Source organism: Psammomys obesus, unplaced genomic scaffold (genome assembly GCF_907164565.1).
Source record: "Psammomys obesus unplaced genomic scaffold, mPsaObe1.curated_primary_1811, whole genome shotgun sequence".
Classification (NCBI taxonomy): Eukaryota; Metazoa; Chordata; class Mammalia; order Rodentia; family Muridae; genus Psammomys; species Psammomys obesus.
Window position 1 is genome coordinate 9,588,822 of NW_026587216.1, and position 16,494 is coordinate 9,605,315.

The 16,494-nt window shown below is 39.1% G+C and overlaps 1 long non-coding RNA gene across 1 annotated transcript in view; it reads left to right on the top strand.

Moving 5' to 3' along the window:
• Positions 1-16,494, top strand: part of LOC129673612 (uncharacterized) — a 272,464-nt gene that overhangs the window by 236,611 nt on the left and 19,359 nt on the right. The window contains exon 2 of the long non-coding RNA XR_008719680.1: positions 5,585-5,675. This is a non-coding gene — a long non-coding RNA (uncharacterized LOC129673612). The remainder of the gene's footprint in view (positions 1-5,584; positions 5,676-16,494) is intronic.

A 16,494-nucleotide genomic window follows, 5' to 3' on the forward strand; every position in this document is an offset into this window, starting at 1 on the left:
AAAAAGATTCTCAGCTTCATATGGAGAAACAAAAAACCCAGAATCTCCAAAACAATCCTATATAACAACAGATCATCTGGAGGTATCTCAATCCCTGATCTCAAGCTGTACTACAGAGCAATAGTAATAAAATCTGCATGGTATTGGCATAGAAACACAAAGGAGGAAAAATGGTACCAATAGAAGATCCCACACACCTATGAATACTTGATTTTTGATAAAGCAGCCAAATCCGTTCAATGGAAAAAAGCAGCATCTGCAACAAATGGTGCTGGTCCAACTGAATGTCTACATGCAGAAAAATGAAAATAGATGCATATTTATCACCTGGACAAAACTAAAGTCCAAGTGGATCAAAGATCTCAACATTAAACCAGATACTCTAAATCCGTTAGAAAAAAAATGTGGGGAACAGCCTAGAACTCATTGGCACAGGAGACAAGTTCCTAAAGAGCACACCAACAGCACAGGCTCTAAGAGCAACAATCAATAAATGGGACCTCATGAAACTGAAAAGCTTCTGTAAAGCAAAGGTCACCATCATCAAAACAAAATGACTGCCTACAGACTGGGAAAGAATCTTCACCAACCCTTTATTTGAAAGAGGGCTAATATCCAGTATATATAAAGAACTAAAGAAGCTGAAAAGTAACAGACCAAGTAATCCAATTAAAAAATGGGGAACAGTGGGCTTTGCCCTCTTACATCATGTCACTAACCAAGTAAGCAGTGTTCTTCCAAATCCTCTGTTTCAGCTCCTGCCTATAGGTTCCTGCCTTCAGTCCCTGACCTGGATTCCTTCATGAGAGACTGCAACATGTAAGCAGAAATAAAACTTTCCCTCCCCCCCAAAAAAAATGGGGAACAGAGCTAAAAAGAGAATTCTCTGTAGAGGAATATCAAATGGCAGCGAAACACTTATAGAAATGTTCAACGTTATTATCCATCAGGGAAATACAAATCAAAACGACCCTGAGATTTCACCTTATACCCATCAGAATGGCCAAGATGAAAAACTCAAGTGACAAGACATGCTGGAGAGGTTGTGGAGAAAGGGGAACCCTCCTGCATTGAGGGTGGGAATGTAAACTGGTACAACCACTTTGGAAGTCAATCTGGCGCTTACTCAGACAATTAGGAATAACACTTTTCAAGACCCAGCTATATCAATGCTAGGTATATACCCAAAATTTGCTCAAGTACACAACAAGGACATTTGATCAACCATGTTTGTAGCAGCTTTATTTCTAATAGCCAGAACCTTGAAACAACCCAGATGTCCATCATCGAATGAATGGATACAGAAATTGTGGTATTTTTACACAATGGAATACTACTCAGCAATCAAAAATGAGGAAATCATGAAATTTGCAGGCAAATGGTGGGATCTAGAAAAGATCATTCTGAGTGAAGTATCCCAGAAGGAGAAAGACAAACATGGTATATACGCACTTATATAGACCTACAAGATATAATAAACATAATGAAGTCTATACACCTAATGATGATAAACAAGAAAGCAGATACGAGGTAAGATGATTAATCCTTACTTAGAAAGACAAATGATATGTGCATTGGACATATGACAGGAGTCTAATGCTGAAGGCATCTGAAAGAACCTACCAAGCAGCATTTCAAAACAGATACTATGTCTCATAACCAAACCTTCTGCAGAAGGTGAGTTAGTATGACAGGGAAAGGATAGGAGCTCCACAAGGACCAAATATATCTGGGCACAGGGTTTTTTTTTCTGAAACTGTTTCTCCAACCAAGGACCATGTATGGATATAACCTAGAACCTTTACTCTAAAGAATCTTGTTGTAGCTCAATAACTAATTGCTTTCCCATAGTAAGGGGAACAGGGACTATCTCTGACAGGAACTCAATGGCAAGCTCTTTGACTCCCCACCCCCCAAGCAAGGAGCAGTTCTGCTAGGCCACAGAGGAGGACTGATAAAACATATTCCTGATACAACAGGGTCAGAGGAAAGGGGAGGAAGTCCTCTCCTTCCGTGGACTTGGAAAGTGGCAGGGAGAAGCTGAGGGAGGGAGTGTGGGATTGGGAAGGAATAAGGGAGCAGGATACAGCTGGAATACAGAGTTAATTAAATGTAACTAATAATAACAAACAATAATAAATAAAGAAGTTAAACAGCAAAAAAATCAAGTAATCCAATTAAAAAATGGGATACAGAGCTAAACAGAGAATTCTCTGCACAGGAATATCGAATGGCAGAGAAACACTTACAGAAATGCTCAACCTCATTAGCCATCAGGGAAATGCAAATCAAGACGACCCTAAGATTTCACCATCCACCCATCAGAATGGCTAAGATAAAAAACTCAAGAGACAACACATGCTGCAGAAGTTGTGGAGAAAGGTGAACCCTCCTCCACTGCTGGTGGGAATGCAAACTTGTACAACCACTCTGGAAAGCAATCTGTAGCTTTCTCAGACAAGTAGGAATAGTGCTTCCTTAAGATCCAGCTATGCCACTCCTAGGCATATACCCAAAAGAGGCTCAAGTACACAATAAGGACATTTGCTCAACCATGTTTGTAGAAGCATTATTTGTAATAGTCAGAAGCTGAAAACAGCCCAGATGCCCCTCAGTGGAGGAATGGAGGTCCAAATGTGGTATATCTACACAATGGAATATTACTCAGCAATAAAAAACAAGGAAATCATGAAATTTGCAGGTAAATGGTGGGATCTGGAAAAGATCATCCTGAGTAAGCTATCCCAGAAGCAGAAAGATGCACACTGTATATACTCACTCATATAAACATATAATATAGGATAAACCCACTAATATCTGTACACCTTAAGAAACTAATCAAGAGGGAGGACTCTTGCTAAAATGCTCAATTCCTATCCAGAAAGGCAAAGAGGCTGGGCATCAGAAGAAGGAGAAAAGAGGGAACAAGTCAAGAGCCTGACACAGAGGACCTCTGAAAAGCTCTGCCCTGCAGATTGTCAATGCAGATGCTGAGACTTATGGCCAAACTTTGGGCAGAGTGCAGGGAATCTTAGGAAAGAAGTGGGAAACAGTAAGATCAGGAGAGGACAGGAACACCATAAGGAGAACAACAGAACCAAAAAAAAAAAAAATCTGAGCACAGGTGTCTTTCCTGAGAGTGCTATTCCAACCAAGGACTATGCATGGAGATAACCTAAGACCCCTGCACAGATGTAGCCCATGGCAGTTCAGTATCCAAGTGGTTTCCATTGTAATAGGAACAGGGACTGTCTCTGACATGAACTGATTAGCCTGCTTTTTGATTACCTCCCCCTGAGGGGGAAACAGCATTACCATGCCACAGAAAAAGACACTGCAGCCACTCCTGATGAGACCTAATTGACTGGGATCAGAAGAAAGGAAAAGAAGTCCTCTCCTATCAGTGGACTTGAGGAGGGGCATGCAGGCAGAGGGTGGAGGAAGGGAGGGATTGGGATGGGAGGAGGGAGGGAACCACGGGGGCGATACTAAGTGAGTAAAGTGCCTGTGTTAGCTCAGTAACCAATTGGTTTCCCATAGTGAGGGGAACAAAGACTATTTCTAACAGGAACTCAATGACTGGCTCTTTGACCTCCCCACCCCCCAACTGAGGAGCAGTCCTGTTAGGCCACAGAGGAGGGCTTCACAGCCAGTCCTGAAGATACCTGATAAAACAGGATCGGATCAATGGGGAGGAGGTCCCCCCCTATCAGTGGACTTGGAAAGGGGCACGGTGGAGATGAGGGAAGGAGGGTGGGATTGGGAGGGAATGAGGGAGTGGGACACAGCTGGGATACAGAGGTAATAAAATGTAACTGATAAAAAAATGGAGAACAGAACTAAACAGAGTATTCTCTGTAGAGGAATATAGAATGACAGAGAAACCTTTGTCCCTTCTAATCCCACCTTCAGTCTTCCCCACCCATGTCCCTCTCCCAGTCCACTGATAAGGGAGGTCCTCCTCCCCTTCCCTCTGATCCTAGTCTATCAGTTCTCATCAGGAGTGGATGCATTGTCTTCTTATGTGGCCTATTAAGACTGCTCCCTCTAGAGGGAGAGGTGATCAAAGAGCAGGTCATTCAGTTCCTGTCAGAGACAGACCCTGTCCACATTACTGTGAAACTTACTTGGATACTTAACTGCCATAGACTACCTCTGGCAGGGGTTCCAGACCATCTCCATGCATATGTCCTTGGCGGGATTATCAGTCTCAGAAGACCCCTTTGCCCAGACCTTTTGAATATGTTGCTGTCCTTGTGGAGCTCCTGTCTTCTCCAGGTCTTAATATCTACCACTTCTTTCATAAGATTCCCTGCACTCTCCCCTAGTTTGCCTGTAAGTCTCAGCATCTGCCTCTATACCCTGCAGGGTAGAGACTTTCAGAGACTTTCTGTGGTAGGCTCCTGCTCTGTTCCCTGTTTTCTCCCTCCTCTGATGTCCATCCTCTTTGCCTTTCTGAATAGGGATTGAGCATCTTAGCCAGAGTCCTCTTTCCTGATCAACTTCTTTAGGTGTACAGATTTTAGTATGTTTATCTTATATTATTTGTCTAATATCCACTCATGAGTGAGTATAAAACGTGTGATATAGCCCCATCTCCAAAAGACACATTTGGTATGTACTCACTTATAAGTAGATTTTAGGCATATAGTACAGGATAAGCTTACTATGAGGCTCAGACCCAAAAAAGATAAGTAACATAGAGGATCCAAGGGAGGATGCATATATCTCACTTGGAAGTGAAGATTGAATAGATAGAGGTAATGTCTGAAGAAAGGGAACAAGATAGGAGAGGGGGCACAGAGAGTTAAGATGGTGGAGAACAGACCTGGAAAGGACAAGGGTGAGAGGACAGGACTGTAGGGAAAAGATTAACTGAGAACGGGCATATATCTATGATTAGCTGGAGAACTAAGTCAGGGTAGGTTCATGGAAGAATGTACGGGTACTCAAGCAGAGACTCCTAGTAGCAGAGGCTATAAAGACTGAAGAAGACACCCACTAACTAGACTAGTCTCTTAGCAGAGGGAGACGAACACCAACCCATCTACAAAAACTTCGGCCAAAAATTTATTCTACCTACAAAACGTACAAGGATAAAGATAGGGCAGATAGAGCAGATATGGAGGAAATGCCCAACCAATACATGGCCCAATCCAAAACCCACCCTATTAAGGAGTGTCAACCCCTGATGTTATGAATGATGCTTTGCTATATTTGTAGACAAGAGTTTGACAGAGTTGTCCTCTGACAGGCACTTCACAGCAGCTCCTCAAAACAGATGCTAAGACTAAGAGCCAAACATTGAAGGAGTCTTGTGGAAAGGTGGGAGAGAAGGGAAAAGGACCTGGAGGTGACAGGGGCTCCACAGAAAAACAAACAAAACCAATTATCCCGAGCCCAGAGGGGCTGGTTGAGACTGAAGCATCAACCAATAAACATGCTTGAACTGGACTAGGTCCCCTATGAAGACGTAGCAGATGGGCAGCTTAGGCCTCTTATGGGTCCTTTATTAAGGGATGAGGTTGTTTCATTGGACAAGGACTCACATGCCATTTTTTTTTTTATTACTTTCCCCTTGCAGGTTTACATTGCCAGGCCACAGGGAAGGACAGGCTCAGTCCTGATTCAACTTGATGAGCTGGGAAGGATGGGAAAAGGATCTCCCCTTAGAGGTAGGAGAGAGTGGGAAGGGAAGGAGGGTAGGACTTGGGAGAAGAAGAAGGATGGGGCTACAGCAAATATGTAAAGTGAATAATATATTAATATGACCATTAATATTAATTATATATAATATAAATAATGGAATGTTAAGAACTCAACATTGACTGCATCCATAAAAGTGAAACACATCCAATATTTTATAATCTAATATAGATATCCAGCGTATTTTCTTCAGTATTAGTAAATCTTTGCATTTGCCTGGCTATAATATGTGACTCTAGGCTTTTGATGATATTGATAAAAATTACGGAAACAGTAAATTAAAGGCATGATAAAGACAGATGTGTTTATAATACCTGGCAAGAAGGTGCAGCAGAAAAATGTGTGCTGGAAAATGTTGGGTCTTTCAATGTTCCACATGCTAGAATAGCAGTATTTTGTTCAGTTGGAGTTTAATCCTAAATTAAAGTTTTGTGGAAGGAAAGAAATAGACTGCTTAATTTCTTCATCACTTTTATTGACAGATTGGTGACAGGGAAGGTTTTCTGGAAAATACCATTATTATTCTTTCTTTTCTTTTCTTTTTTCTTCTCTTTTCTTTTCTTTTTTCTTTTCCTCTCTTCTTTCTTTTTTCTTTCTTCTTTCTCTTTCTTTCTTTCTCTCTCTCTCCCTTTGTTTCTTTGTCTATTTCTTTGCTTCTTTATCTCTCTCTTTCTTTTTCTTTCTTTCTTTCTCTCTCTCTCTCTTTTCTAGTCACTTTACATCCCAATTGTAACCTTCTCCCTTCTCCCATTGTGCTCTCATGATTCCTTCTTCTTCCCCATCCTCCCTTACCTAATTCTCAGAAAAGGGAAGCCCCACCCCCCACCCCACTAAACCACCATGGCACATCAAGTCTCATCAGGACTGAGTGGCATCCTCCTTCACTAAGACCAGGCAAGGCAGCCCTGCCAGAGGGAACTGATCAAAAAGCAGGAAAAAGAGATTATGTTAGAGACAGCCCCAGCTCCTCTTACCAGGGGAATCACAGGAAGAGTAAACTGCCCACAAACTACATATTTGTAGGGGCCCTAGATCCAGACCAGGCATGGTCCTTGATGGGTGCTTTAGTCTCCAAAAGCCTCCCTTGTCCCTCTAGAGGTATACAAACCCTTTGGAAATCAATCTTGCATTTTCTCAGAAATTGTTTAGTAACTCTATCACAAGACACCATTCCTAGGTACATACCCAATCCATACTCCAGTGTAAAACAAGGACATTTGCTCAACCTGGAATGTACATTTAATATTTTGGTTGTCTACAATCTCCTGGTGACTTATTGGCTCATTGTTTCATTCAATTGTTAGAAATAATTATTCATTTAATGAGAGCATGCTAATGTTTTAGAGCTTCCATTGGTTTGTACAAAATAAAAATTAAACAATAAAATTACACTAAATTAAATTAATTCAAGAAATTGTAATTTCCATTAAAAATATAGCAGCATGTTGGGCATGAAAGAATGCCATGTTTGGCCATTATTGTGTCAGATGGTTTAAGTTATTTAATTTTTTGATTCGTGTAATAATTAGGATGTTCTAATACATTTTCACATTTTTAGAATATTTCTTTTTGGGCACATTTATTTGGTATAATCATAGTTTTTTTTTTGAGAGTAGATATCTATATTAATGGCTTGTATACCTCAACTGAATAATTAGATAGCAAACAATGAATTTAGAATCACATAACAGTGTTGTAATTATCAACATTTACTGATAATTTCTAACTGCAAAGACAAATTGCTGACATATGAGATTGGTTATAGATTGTTTAAATGTGGATATTTCATGCTTACTTTTATAATGATTTCATTTCTGCATCTTGTCATATCATATTTGAGGTTTGAGTTCAGTTGAATGCATACATGGTACCTGAGATCTAGCTTTCTCTCCCTGTGGTTTAAATATATTTAGAAATATGTTTAAATTTGCTCTTTTGTATGGTGGGTATTTCACTTATCTGGCCTTTTGAATTTAGTTTTAGGATTACCAGTGTAAGATACCCTCAACTACAAAAACTGAATACCTCCAAGTAGCAACAAAGTTATAATCATAAATAATTTCTGTGGCCTATGGTACTATCCATACCAACATTCTCATTAACATTGACTGTTTGATTAATGAGGAGAAACTACTGTAGTCAGGTAATTAGGGCCAGGACATTATTTTCTAAGTTTGGGACATTTATATTTTTTTTTTACTGATGTGGTTTTTTGTTTGTATAGTAAGGATCATACGACTTTAAAATAACTGAGATTTTAGTTTATTTTACTCATCAGATTAAAATACATTTTCAGTAAAGCATAATTGAAATTTTTAATTTAATATTATTTACATATTTATTTATTACAATTTATTCCCTTTGTATCCCCACTGCATCCCCTCCCTCATCACCTCCTATACCCACCCATGCTCCCACCCATGCTCCCTCTTCTTCTCCTATACCCTTTCCCTAATCACCTGATAGGGAGAACCTTTGCCCCTTCTATCTGATCCTAGCTTATCAGGTCTCATCGAAGCTGCCTGCATCATCTTTCTCTGTGGCCTGGAAAGACTGCAATCCCCTGGGGGAGGTAAACAAAGAGACAGTCACTGAGTTCATGTCAGAGACAGGCCTTGTACCCCTTACTAGGGAACCCATTTGGAAACTAAACCACCATTGGACTTCCTTTGAACAGGAGTCAAGGTCCTCTCCATGCATGGTCCATAGTCCATCAGTCTCTGCAGGCCGGCTCGGGCCCAGGTATTTGGCTCTGTTGTTGTCCTTGTGGAGTTCCTGACCCCTCCTGGTCTTTCTATCACTATCTTCTTTCATAAGGATTCCAGCACTCTGACCAAAGTTTGGCTATGTGTTTCAGTATCTCTTTTGATACCCTGGGGGAGGTGCAGTCTTTCAGAGGTTCTCTGTGGAAGGGTCCTACTGTCCTCTTCCTTGTCTTCTTCTACTTCTGATGTATATCTTGTTTTCCCTTCTGAATAAGGATTAAGAATCTTCCCTAGGATCCTATTTGTTGTTTAGCTTCTTTAGGATTATAGATTTTAGTATGTTTATCCTATATATATGCCGGAGAAGACAAGGAGAAAGAGGAACACTCCTTCATTGCTGGTGGGAATGTAACATTGTACAACCACTTTGGAAATCAATCTGGTGCTTTCTCAAAAAATTGGGAATAGTGCTACCTCAAGATCCAGATTACCACTCCTAGGCATATACCCAAAAGACGCTCCACAATTCAATAAGGACATTTGCTCAACTATGCTCATAGCAGCTTTATTTTTAATAGCCAGAATCAGGAAACAATTAAGATGTTCCTCAGTGGAGGAATGGATATAGAAATTGTGGTACATTTATACAATGGAATACCGCTAAGTAACTAAAAACAAGGAAATCATGTAATTTGCAGGCAAATTGTGGGAACTAGAAAAGACCATCCTGAGTGAGGTATTCCAGAAGCAGAAAGTCACACATAAGTACTCACTTATAAGTGCAGTTTTTTAAAAGAAGATACAATTGACATTCTAAATTAATAATCTTATTGTGTTTTCCAGACAAAGTTCTTATAATAAGATAAAGTAGTATCACCCTTTTTGTTGGAAAAGAAAATAGTCCAAATCAATTGAAAAACTCAGAAAAGTAAGAAGATTTTTGAAGACAGCACAGTCCAAACTTAAAATTACCCCATCGTCCAAGGAAGCAGTATTTTTGTTGTCTAAGAATATATCCCCGAAACACACAGAGGAAGTGACTCCTCTGACCGTTTTGCTTTGTCAGGTTGGGCTTGGGACTGTGTCCAACATACTTCTTTTTGTCCATAATTTCTCTCAATTCTTGACTTCCACCTGAGGCCCATACAGGTTGTTCTCACCAACTTGGCTGTAGCTAGTGCCTTGATCCTCCTCTTCTTTTCATTCTCAAACAATGAGGTGGTTTTGGTTCCAAGGAAGCCCCCAACTGATGTCAAATAAAAACTCGAATACTTCATTTGCCTGTTGGCTTGAAGCATAAAAATCTGCTCCACATGTATCCATCACATAACAGTTTGTCACTTTTTTAAAGCAAATATCTCTTTTTTCCTTCATTTATTTATTTTATTCACTTTACATCCTTATAGCCTCTTCCTGCCTCCCCTACCCGTCTCACCCTTTTTCCCTTTCTTCTCCTCCCTCCTCTTTTTACAGAAAAGGGGTGCTCCCTTACCCATCCACCCCAACTCATCAAGTTGCGTCAGGACTGAATGTGTCCTCTTCTCCTGTGGCCTGTGAAGGTAGTCCTGCCAGGGAAAAGTGACCTTAAAGGTAGCAAGTGAGTCAGTGTCCAATGCAATCCTTACCTCCCTTATTGCAGTACCCAGTTGAAGTCTAAGTTGCCCATCTACTACATCTTTGTAGGGCACATAGGTCCAGTTCATGCATGATCCTTGGTTGATGCTTCAGTCTCAGCAAGCCCCTATTATGTAAGTTTTAAATTTGATAAAAGTTAGTTTCTGGTGTAAACATTGTTGCTTACCTTCTAGAAACATATCGACAATGTATAGGATATTTATATGTCCATCATTTCTATGATGTAATGAACAAAGGTTATCTGTGATGTTTTCTCACAGTTAACTCCAAAGTTAATTCTATTAGATATCCAACCTGAGCAGGTTTGCTGTTCACACAGGTTTCCAGAAGTGAGAATTCACCAGTTCCCTACAGCAAACTTTCACTCAGTCACAAAGAATACTGCACACATTCTAGGTCAGAGAGAAAGGTTTCCATCATTTTGCATTGTGATAAAACCTAAACTGTGTGAGACTGAGCATATAGTTTCATATAAAGAAAAAAAACTAGTAGTTTTTATTTTTAATGGTGTATGATTTTGAGTTATTAATATTAAAATATAACAATTTTATATATTTTCCTATTATGCAAGAGAACTTTGTACTAGTTTGTAAAAATAGAATGATTCCCATCTCAATTGTGGGGAACAGTATTCTTTACAGGTATTCTAGGGAGGAAAACCCGAATATTGATGCACAAGTTTGAATGGTATATATGTTCATCCTCAAATTCTGAAGGGTTTTTAGGAAGGAAATTCTACATTGTCTCTTATGTTCTGCAGTGACAAAGGGATAACAGTAAAGTTTTATTTCTTGGATATGCAGTTTATATATTTGTATTTTACATGGTGACCAAACCATGAGCATAACTTTTGCTAATTGGGAGGACAAAAACAATGTGTTAAAGATGATTTTAGTAGAATTAATATTTTTTTTCTATTAACAGGTCTTACTTTACTCAGGATCTTTAAATAATCACATTTTGTATTCTCTATTGATATTATAAGGGATACTTTGGGAGCAAAAGAAGGAAAGAATCAGATCTGAAAGTTACAGTAATGAATCTCTTCAGGATAGCAGGGAAATGATAATAGCACAACTTTGGCTGAGCCTGCTAGCTTCTTCACAAGGTTACTTTTCACCTCTAAAGCTTCTTTGATTGAATTTCACATATATGAAAGAGTGTATATGTTCAAGTATATAAAACTAGAATGATTCTTCCCAAATTTAGTAGCATTGTCCTAGATGAGAAAATCTCAAACTTGGGATCTCCTCAAGTCCTTGTTCACAGTCACAAGAGCTGGAAAGAACGTCACGTCACACAAATCAAATAAACCCATTTTAGGTCCCAAACTCTCAGAATGTGAATCTTACACATCCTTTAAATACTAGAGTTAAGAAAACATAGTTGGGCTGGAGTCCCAAAGAACAGGGTGTTCTTAGACAATTAGATACCTAACAGCCATCTGGAAACCTGGCAATGACTCATTCCCCTAACTTCATCCATAGAGAAGTGAAGTTGATGTTCCAGACATAAAGTCCAATCTTTATAGAGCTCAGTGACTTGGCAGTGACTTTGGTCTGTGACTCACACTTGAGAGCAGGTGAATGTTGGGTACCTAGAGCACTGAGAATCATCTGTCTCCTTGAAGAAAACCTTACTCTCATTTATTTTATTTTTTCAATTCATTACAATTCATTTACTTTGTATCCCAGATGTAGCTGCCTCCCTTGTCCCCTCCCAATCCTGCCTTCCCTCCCTCTTCTCCTCCCATGCCCCTCCCATGCTCCTCCCTTTAATAGGGGAGGTCCTCCAACCCTTCCTTCTGACCCTAGCCTATCAGGTCTCATCTGGACTGTCTTCATTGTCTTCCTCCTTGCCCTGGTAAGGCTGCTCCTCACCCCACAGGAAGGGGATCAAAGAGCAGTCACTGAGTTCCTGTCAGAGAAGGCCCCTGTTCCCTTATTAAGAAAATCATTTGGAGACTGAGCTGCCATGGGCCACATCTGTGCAGGGGTTTTAGGTTATCTCCATGAATGGTCCTTGGTTGGAGTATCAGCCTCAGAAAAGACCCCTGTGTCCAGAATTTTTGGTCCTGTAGCTCTCCTTGTGGAGCTCATATCCCCTCCAGGTCTTTCAATCCCCCCCTTCTTTCATAAGATTCCCTGCTCTCTGTCCATAGAATTCTCAACAGAGGAATATCACATGGCAGAGAACACACTTAAGGAAATATTCGAAGCCCTTTCTCCCTTTTAAAAGAAGAAAAAGGGAACAAAATGCAATCTTTGCAACAACCCATAAGAAAGAAATTAGTGTTCTGGTATTTAGAATGCTTTAATAAGGCACCATAGATTGATGCTTCTTGATGGCAGATGCTTTTTTCTTACATTCATCAATGTAGGAAAGTCAACATAAAGGTGTCTAAATATCCCACATCTTTATGAGGGGCTACTTTCTGGTTCAAAGAGCAATACTTCTCAGGTGTTCTTACCTAGCAGAAGAACAGCATCCTTGACAATGAATAATCTCTCTTCCGCATATCTAAAATTACTCTTCAAATGCCACCAATGCCTGAGTGACTGAGTATATCAGCTACTTAGCTACTTGTCTTTTTTTTTTTTTTTTTTTTTTTGAGACAAAAGTATTGTTACAGGAGAAACTTGAGGAGAAAACAGTTATACTGGCACACAATTTGAGGCTATAATTCATTATGGAAGTAAAAGATAGTAGAAGGAACAGGAGGCAAATGGTTATATACAACATTCCCAGTCTAACTGAGAGAAATGAAAGCTTGTGTTTAGCTAGCTTTATCTTTGTTGTTTGGTCTATGACTCCACTTCAAGGAATGATACTATCCATATTTAGGACATCTTCCATTCTCAAATAATACAATAAAGATAATCTCTCATGGACTTGCTCAGAGATTTGTATTTCTTCTGAATCTAAATCTCATTAGCACCACTAGACTAAATCAAAGACTTTTAACTTTTTATCCCCATAACATGGCACAATGCACAGGCACTGTAGATCTTAGTGGTTTTTGAATTGACAATTAAATAATTTAGAAATTATCAAACAAATGCTTTGAGGATAGATGAAGTTTGTAAATATTTCTTGAGACCAAGAAACATGATTTTCACCAGCCAACAATAAGAGAGTAAGGCAATTTTCAGAATCTACTATATACTCAATAAATAATTCTTGAAGAAATAAAGGTAATCGATAGAAAGATAGATGTGCTGGTGTTATTAACAATACCGTGTTATATCAAGCTTAATATTAGGTAATGGAAATAAGGCTGAGCAGCTAAGAGAGCATATTCCTCTTTCAGTGGCCTTGGTTTAGCTCTCAGCACTTTGATATGGCAGCACACAACCTCTAATAAAGCTAGCTACAGGGGATCCAATTTTTCCATCTACCTTCTTCACTCATCCTCCTGCCCTACCAACCTAAGTTTCATCAAGTCTCATCACGACTGAGGTTGACCTCTTCCCTTGTGGCTTGGCAAGGCAGCCCTGTCAGGGGAAATTATCAAACCCCAGGCAACAGAGACCATGTCTCATTTTTAATAGATACATAGTATTCCATTGTATAAATATTTTCTTTATCCATTCTTCAGTTGAGATGCATCTAGGTTGTTTCCAATTACAAACAAGGCTGCTATGAATGTAGCTGAGCAAATATCCTAGTGGTATGATGGAGCAACTTTTTGAGCAAAGGCCTGAACTAAGGCTAGCTGGGTGGAAATATGGAGATATGTCCAGCCATAATGCCCTGAGGGGAAGTACTAGTCTTACTGCATTCTTTCCCTACCCATTAGAGATAAAGTTGCTAGGAAACTGGCCCATTCCCCTAGGGAGGGACACCAGATCATTAACGGTCTGGGAACCTTCCTATAGCCAATCAATTCCAAATGCAGCTTTTTGACCAATAGATGCTTGCCAGGCAGGAATACCCTCTGCTTTGGGCATGCTGGGAGAGACCAGAATCTTTAAATCACCCAACTAACCTAAGCACTGGCTCTCAGCTCTCACCACTGTGGCAGTGGGGTGGGGGGTGAGCCCAAGCTGCAGCTTGTAATAATTTGTAATAAAAATATCCTTATGTGTTTTGCAACAGACTCGACTCCTTGTGGTGGTCTTTTAAGGTATCCTGATTCAGGCACAACATCAAGGCTGCGCCTCCTAGTGGATGCACTTTTTAAATCTCTTTTTTGCCTACTGCACTCCAATCCCTTCCAACATCCCAACACCAGCTAGGAGAGAGAAAGGGTTAATCGGAGAGAGGACACAGTTCTCTTAACTGCTTTCAGCTGGTTAGGGTCATTGAGCTCCTTAGAGCTAGTCTGGAGATATCCAGCTTCTTGTTTCACAAAGCAATCATGAGAGGCAAGGGGAAACAGGAGCAGCCTTGTCCTGCCTCAGAGCTCCACACTCTCTGGGATCCGACATTTTTAATCTCTCCAGAGTTCTCAGATTTAAACTATCTGCAGCTGGCAAAGAACTCCTATTGGAGCTCGCATGAGACAAACAGTCTGCTACAGTGAACCATCTGAATCAGTCCCACATCCTACACCTGGCACGAAAACATAACGTTTATATCCACAACAATTACTTCATATGACTCGCTGAAAACTGTACATGATTTCTTCTACATTAATTTTCAATTAATTGTGTCATATCATTGGAGGAAAACGACATCCACAAATTATTTGACTGTTATTATTTAATGTGTTAAATCATGAAAATCAATAAAAGACTGTTCCAGTCTGAATAAAGGAAGATAATATAAATGTCATAGAAGAAAAAAAAAAAAAAGACTAAGGAAGGGACGTGATGTAACTCAGCGCTTTGAAAAGCTCTGGGTTCTGGGCTTGAACTTCAGCAAGACAAGAATAAGAAGAGAGAGGTACAACAATTCAGGGCAGAACAAAATAAAATTAGGACAAGCCTAATAAAATTGGAAAATTTAATAGATCATAGTTCAATCAATTAGTATTCTACACATGTTGGTTTCTGAATATTGATAATCACATTGTAATTAATTAAGATGTTAGAGAAAATTAGAAGAAAGGTGAAAAATATATTCTATTTCAGATATTTCTTTATTTATTTCACACTAATTTACTGGGGATAAAGGAATGGAAGTGGCGTAAGATACAATCTAACATAGAGTAAATGCTTAATAAATTCTAGGCAGTCTTGAATGATGTGTTTGTACCTTTTGTCTGATCAAAATGCCTTTCTGTACAACACTTAGTACATGGACTTCTGGGTTGACTATACCTGCCTTCAACCCAAATGAGTGTTCTGTGTAAATTTCATTTACTCATTTTCAGCAGGTGGTTTTTCTTCAACCATACTTGGAGAAATTGAACTGTAGTTTTTTTTTTTGTTGTTGTTGTTTTTGTTTTGTTTTGTTTTTTGTTTTTTGTTTTTTGTTTTTTGTCTTCAATCACAGACAGCAATAAAACTGTCTCTATATGCCCAATATCTACTATGAGAGATGACTTCATCTTCTCTGAATTTAGATATAGAATTCTAGCAAGATGGCTTAGAGATAGTTAAGAACTCTCACATGGACAATAATATTTCTCTAATCTTATGGACCTCTTAGACAGTGCTATTGCCTTGATTGGTAAGAAAAAATATTTTCAAAAGAGTGAAAATTTTTGGCATTTAAGATTGATATCTAAAGCAGACCATAAAATAGCATAGTGTCAGAAAACTAATTTTACAGCAGTAGACAAAAAGCAGCCAGATAGGGAAAGGTCAGCTTCAAGGGGGTTTAGTAATAGTATGTTTTCCATAGCTCTGGGAATAAGATTCATATGATTTAGGACATTGCAGAGGAGCAAAGATCATTGAATTTTCTGGTGATACTAAAAGTGAGGTCAGGAAATAATAAGATTGAATATCAGATTGAACAGGATTTGAATTGGATTTGATGAAGACAGAAAATGCCAAGCAAAGTCCAGTTATAAAGATACAAACTAATAAGTATAGGATCAAGGAGCCAATTATGCAGAACATACACCCAGGAAAGGATTTGGAAGATATTTGTGGGAAAATCTGTAAAACCAACAGCACAGAGCACAACCCCATTAGGGAAAGTAACCTGGATTTACTAGGGTTTCTCATCAAGGGGAAAGAAGATGAGATGAGACAGTGCAGTTATACCTTTGTAAGGCATCCGCTTGAGTTCTATGTGAATATTGTGCCTAGCACTGAACTGAACAGAAAAAGAAAGAAACTAGGTTTGGAGACAGAGGATGTAATAAAGGTAAAAATTTAATTGGGAAGAAATTTCCATTTTAGCTTCACTGGGAAATGATAGATTTAATAGAAAACATTTTGAAAAATGGAAACCCTCAAGGCAAAATTTAAAATATAGAAAAGGATGAATATATATATGAATACATGCATATATATATATATATATATATATATATATATATATATATATATAT